The sequence below is a fragment of the Maniola jurtina genome, chromosome 10, assembly GCF_905333055.1.
Source record: "Maniola jurtina chromosome 10, ilManJurt1.1, whole genome shotgun sequence".
Taxonomy (NCBI): domain Eukaryota; kingdom Metazoa; phylum Arthropoda; class Insecta; order Lepidoptera; family Nymphalidae; genus Maniola; species Maniola jurtina.
The window spans coordinates 1,401,307-1,407,656 of NC_060038.1; the positions used below are offsets into that span (position 1 = coordinate 1,401,307).

A 6,350-nucleotide genomic window follows, 5' to 3' on the forward strand; every position below is an offset into this window, starting at 1 on the left:
CGTAGTGAATTTGAGTATTAATAATGCCTAAACGCAAAAATAAAAGTAGTGATGAGTATCTTCTGCGAAAAATAAAGAAACTGGAAAAAAGATACAAAAACGTGCTCGAACAATATCGGATTCATCTTCGGACAATTCTAATCCGCCATTGTCATTACAAGAAGGTAAGCTCATCGATTTGTAGGTATGAAAATACGGGAGAGCCAACGTCCATACCATGTTAAATACACCGGTTTTCGTCCGATCACCGAAGTTAAGCAACATCAGGCGCGGTCAATACTTGGATGGGTGACCACCTGGGAACACCGCGAGTAATATTATTATGTGTTGAGTACACTTCGATAGAGAGTGTTACCTTCACGTCAATATACATTGAGGATAGTTATTTAGACTATTTCCTTTGTATTAATTACTACAAAAAAGTGATGAGTTTATCTCTTAAGGATAATACCTTCACATCAATATCGTTGAGCACAGGTTGTGAGCCTGTGTCTTCGTTACAAGCTTAATAATTGATTTAAAATAATTAACTGATTTGTAAACAATCAACCAAATATGTCAGAAGACGTGGCCGTTATCATCGATAGCATACGAGGAATCAATCGTCCCCAGTGGATCTGGATCATCCAATTATGGGTATTATTTCCGATTTACCCTCAACATCAGCTGTAATATCAACTGAAACTTCGATTATTTTGGATAACAACTACTGGATACTGGATTTATTCGGTGAAACCCCTTCTAAAAATAAAAAATACAGTTCTCCAATACAAACTGAACTAGCTGTTTGTTGGGAACATATTGCGACCACGGGTCTGCCAAATCCTTCCTCCTTGAAAAATATTTTCCACCAGGAAACTGCCTCAAGATTGAATCTCCCCAATTAAACGCAGAAATAAAGGCTGCACTGTCTGAGGCGTTAGATAAAAAGGACAAAGCTATTGAAGTTAAACAGAACCAACAAGCAATTGCTATAAATTGTATAAGTCAAGCTTTGACAAAAATGTTTACAAATCAAAGTAAAGAGACTGACGTCATTAAACTTTTATTAGACGCAACCAAACTCTTATGTGACTCCCAATTTGTCGAGTCTAAGTCTCGCCGAAGTTTTGTAACTGCTACTATTAAAAAAGAGATTAAGGATCATTTATACTCCACTGGAATTGACAGTTTTCTCTTTGGCGAAAAATTAGCCGATACACTAAAAGCAGCAAAAGTAATACATAAATCAGGAACAGAAATGAAGACTGTGTCGTCGCAACATAATCAATATCGGTGTTTAAACGGGAAAGCTCCGCTTCCGCTGGCGAGGCAGTCGGGAGCAGCAAGGAGGTCAGCGCCTGCAGCGCAACAGCCTCGCAAGTACCAAGCTCCGCCGCCGCCGCCACCGCCGGCCGCCGCCGCCGCTGCCGCCGCCGCGGGGTCGAGTGCATCGGCTACCGCCGCGCCGCAGCGCTCGCGCGCGCGCACTCGGACACGCCGGTAGTCGAGGTACGACACAACGCTGGTAGACTAGCCGCTTTTTATGACAGATGGTGCCTCATTACTAATGACGCCGTCATTTTATCGTGGATTAAAAATGGTTATAAAATTCCTTTTTTCACAACCGCGAAACAGTAATTTACACCGTCCTCTAGAATTTTTTCTCAGGAAGAAATTAACGAATTTGAAAGTGTCATTAATGAATTGTTAAATTCCGGTGCAATATCTGAATGCATACCATGTAATATGCAATATATTTCAAGTATTTTTCTTGTACCTAAGTCGAATGGCAAAAAGCGGTTTATTCTAAATCTTAAATCACTTAATAAATTTATATCAACGAATCACTTTAAAATGGAGGACTTACGAACAAATTTAAAATTAATTTCGAAAAATTCATTCTTATGTACGCTAGATTTAAAGGATGCTTATTTTTTAATACCTATAAATGGAAAATTAAAAAAAAAAATTACGTTTCATATGTAACAATAAAACATACGAATTTAACGTCCTCCCATTCGGATTGAACACAGCTCCTATAGTTTTTACAAAGTTAATGAAACCAGTAATATCCTTACTTCGGTCTTTGGGATATATTTCATTCATTTACTTGGATGATATATGTATAATTGCTGACACATTTCACGCTTGTCAACAGAATGTAACTCATACAATTGATATCTTGGAGTCATAGGTTAGGTTTCATAATTAACTATGAGAAAAGTTCGTTGATACCTAAAACTAGATGTAAATATTTAGGATTTATAATTGACACCAAAAATTTTCATATCGCTCTCACTAATGAAAAGAGGATGTTAATAAAACAAGAAATATTGAAATTTATAAAATTAAAGCGATGTACAATTCGACAGTTTGCTCGTTTAGCAGGCCACCTTACCTCATCTTGCCCCGCCGTTCAATATGGTTGGTTATACACCAAGAATATCGAACGATGTAAATATCTAGCTCTAGAAAAGACTGAGGACTATGACAGTCATATGACTATTCCTCAACATTTAGCAAAAGATTTTGAATGGTGGCTGACACATATTGTAAGGTCAGTTAATCCTATTAGAGATGATTCCTACTGCTTAGAAATCTTTTCCGATGCCAGTAAAACAGGATGGGGGGCAGCATGTGGTAAGGATAAAGCTAATGGTAAATGGAGTGAAGATGAGAAAAATATGCACATCAACTACTTAGAAATATTGGCAGCATATTTCGGTTTAAAGGTCTTCGCAAAGAGTCGAAATAATTGTCAGATACTTCTTCGCATCGACAATACAACTGCCAGTTCGTATGTAAACAAAATGGGTGGCGTGCGATTTCCTCATTTCACTGATATTAACAAGAAATTATGGAATTGGTGCGAGGACAAAACATTTTTGTCTATGCATCTTACATCTCTTCACAAGATAATGAAGTAGCGGACGCAGAATCGCGACGATTGCACCCCGATATCGAGTGGGAACTAACTGTCCATGCCTTCAGTAGAATTGTAGAACACTTTGGTAGACCAGCTATAGATTTATTTGCTACTAGGCTAAATAAGAAATGCGATGCATATAATTCTTGGCATGGAGACCCAGGAGCAATAGCAGTAAATTTCCTTTACGTTGAATTGGAAAAAACTAAATTTTTATGCTTTCCCATCAATATCCGTAATTTTGAAAATGATTCGTAAGATAATTTTAGATAAAGCTGAAGGCATAGTAGTTGTTCCCCTCTGGCTTACTTAACCGTGGTTCCCACTTTAAAAAAAAAAAAAAAATGTAATGATATGTTAATACTTGGAACCAATACAGACGTGTTATTATCTGTTCCTAACAGCCAATTGCAACACAAAGTCACGCTAGTAGCCGCGAAGTTATCCGCACAGCGTTTTTTCACGAAGAGGGGTTCCACAAAGTGCATTAGACATCATGAGTGCGTCAATATCAGACACTTCTGTTAAACAATATGGTGTTGTATTTAAAAAATGGTTAATTTTTTGTAACAATCACAATATTGATCCTTATGAAGCTGCAGTTACCCATGTAATTACTTTCTTAACTGAAATGTTTCATAAAGGAATTCAGCATAGTACTTTAAACAGTTATAGATCTGCTTTATCTTTAATTGTAAACACAAAGATAGGCACAGATGATAGGTTAACTAGATTGTTTAAGGGCTTCTACCGGCTACGCCCATCTTTGCAAAAATATAATGTTACTTGGAATCCTTCAATTGTATTCAATTTTTTGGAAAGCTGGTACCCCAATGATGAGATTAGTATGGAAAAACTAACAAAAAAAATTGTAACATTACTAGATCTTGTAACGAAGTAAAATTAATATGCAGAATATTGAAATTAAAGCTGATGACAGAATTATTATAAAAATACCAGATTTGATTAAAACTTCACGCGCTGGCTCTTTTTCAACCCTCCTTAATTATAAGTACCTTTTTTCAAAAAAAAAAAAAAAAAGCCAGAAATATACCCGACAGAGGCCTTATTAGTGTATGTCAATTGGACAATTTCTGTAAGAAACAATGATCAACTGTTTATCAGATTAAAAAGTCCATATAAACCAGTTTGTTCACAATCAATCAGTCGTTGGATAAAGGAAGTTTTGAATAAAAGTGCAATATGCACTAATATATTTACAGCTAATATGTTTACAGCTTATTCAACGAGGCATGCCTCCACTTCTACTGCATATGAAAATACCATTAATATTGATTTAATACGCAAAACTGCGCGTTGGTCAGTTTTGTCATTCGCACGTTTTTTATCAAAGAGTTGAGGTAACTGATAATAGCAATGATTTTGCAATATCAATTTTAAATCTCAATTCTTAATACATTTAAAATGCATTTTTATTTTCTTTGGAAATAATAATATGAGTTAATTTAATTCTTTGATTTACTCTTTATTGCTTAAGATTAAGCTGTTACGTTTTGTTATATTGATATAATTGATTAAATTGATTATATGAATATATCTATTATGATATTTTTTTTTTTTTACAAATGTCATATCTCTAAAGATCTACAAGTATCCTAATCTCGAAGACGAAGCGAAGTATAATTGATGATTAAACGAACTTACCTTAAGTGAAGTTCTATCATAATTATACGAAGGCTTCGTCTGAAGAGATTAGCTCCCTCCCACCCTTTCTTTCCTTTCAGACACCCGTGTATGAATTAGTAAAAAAAAAAAAAGAAGCTCTCTAAACTAAATGAAAATGACGATCAGTGCTGTCACTATGAGAAGTATAGTCTATGGTACCTACGAAAAAAGTATTTATCTTGTTTTTTGTATTTCTCAACTTAGTGTATGAAATGGCCACACGGTTCGTGCTACTACAAGTATCCTAATCTCGAAGACGAAGCCTTCGTATAATTATGATAGAACTTCACTTAAGGTAAGTTCGTTTAATCATCAATTATAGTGCAGGCTACCAGTGCAGTAAAAATTTGATTGTACTGCCAGACGCCTGTGTATTTTACCAGATGAATTGGGGCTAATCTCATAATATTTGCTTGCTACGTCTACTGAGGATGCTCCGACGTAAGGGCGAAACGTGCGTCGAGTGTTTTTTGGAGGATTTGTGTGATGCTGCGTGTTGTCGGTGCGTATTGCTTGCTTGATGGCTGGCTTTACCTGCATATTTAGTAGTGGGAGGGCGGGCGGCAAACATCGTATACTGCATGTTGCATCATATAGTATTGTCTGTTTCAGCAGATCATAGAAAATTAAGCTTTTGTTTCCTTGTATATAATGGACTTCCGCAAAGTAACGCCTGCTTCTAACAAAATTGGACAAAAACCGTTGAAATATTTATGTTAACATTTTCATACTAGGTTCATCCTCGTCGACTATTTTTAACTTTATATAAATACCGTTGACGTTGCACTATTTCGCCCATTGAAAAATATTATATTATGTATTCATAGAAAATTTCATTCCATGCTCTCTTTTCTATCCATCTTTAAAAACGTGAAGAATTTTTTTGTGTGGAAATTTTTGAAGTATAATAAAGCATGTTTTCCGGGTGGTTTGCGCTGATCACACATCTGTTTTTAACCCCGACGCAAATAGAGGCGCAAATAGAACACATGAGTAACAGTGTTTAACTTGTATATCTGTGTGTTCGTTTGTGGCATCATAGTGCTCAAACGAATAAACCGATTTGAATGCGATTTCTTTTATTCGAAAGCCTGTTTAATCGAAATGATATTTGGCTATGTTTGATGAAAATCTATGCAACATTTTTTTTTTTAAATAATCAAAATTACAAAGAAATATGTAGACTTTGTTGACTCCAGCTGAAACTACGTAGATTTATTTGCTGGAGTCCTATTCTAACCCATTTTTCATCATAATTACATTTTAATGACTTATTATTTCAATACTACTATTATACTATGATAAATTGTATGTTATATTATTACGAGGTGTGAATGCTCACAAAAAAAGTGCGTGCGGCGAGCATGCATAGATGTGCGATCCGTTTATGCTGTGGGTTTCCAAACACCGAATTCTCCCGGGAAGCTACCGGAAAAAGAGCGAAGGTTCTTTATAGAAAGATATTTATGGTTTAGCAAGGTGCAGTTCTGACATTTATAGGAGATATTGGTGCGTAAATATTATGAGCTGGATATTGTGATATTTAGGATGATTTAGATTACTATTCTGAATTCTGTGATAAGTAGGTACTCTTTGCGGGGAATCCGGTTGGAAATTCTTAACCATAACAATCCATACTAATATTATAAATGCGAAAAGTGTCTGTCCGTCTGCTAGCTTTTCAGCCAACTATTTAACCGATTTTGACAGGTACAGAGTTAGCTTATATCCCGTTACTTTTGTTCCGGAAAATCAA

The 6,350-nt window shown here is 35.6% G+C and overlaps 1 pseudogene; it reads left to right on the forward strand.

Annotated features, from left to right (window-relative positions):
* The first annotated feature begins 202 nt into the window (after window positions 1-202).
* Window positions 203-323, forward strand: LOC123869262 (annotated as a pseudogene).
* The last annotated feature ends 6,027 nt before the right edge of the window (window positions 324-6,350 follow it).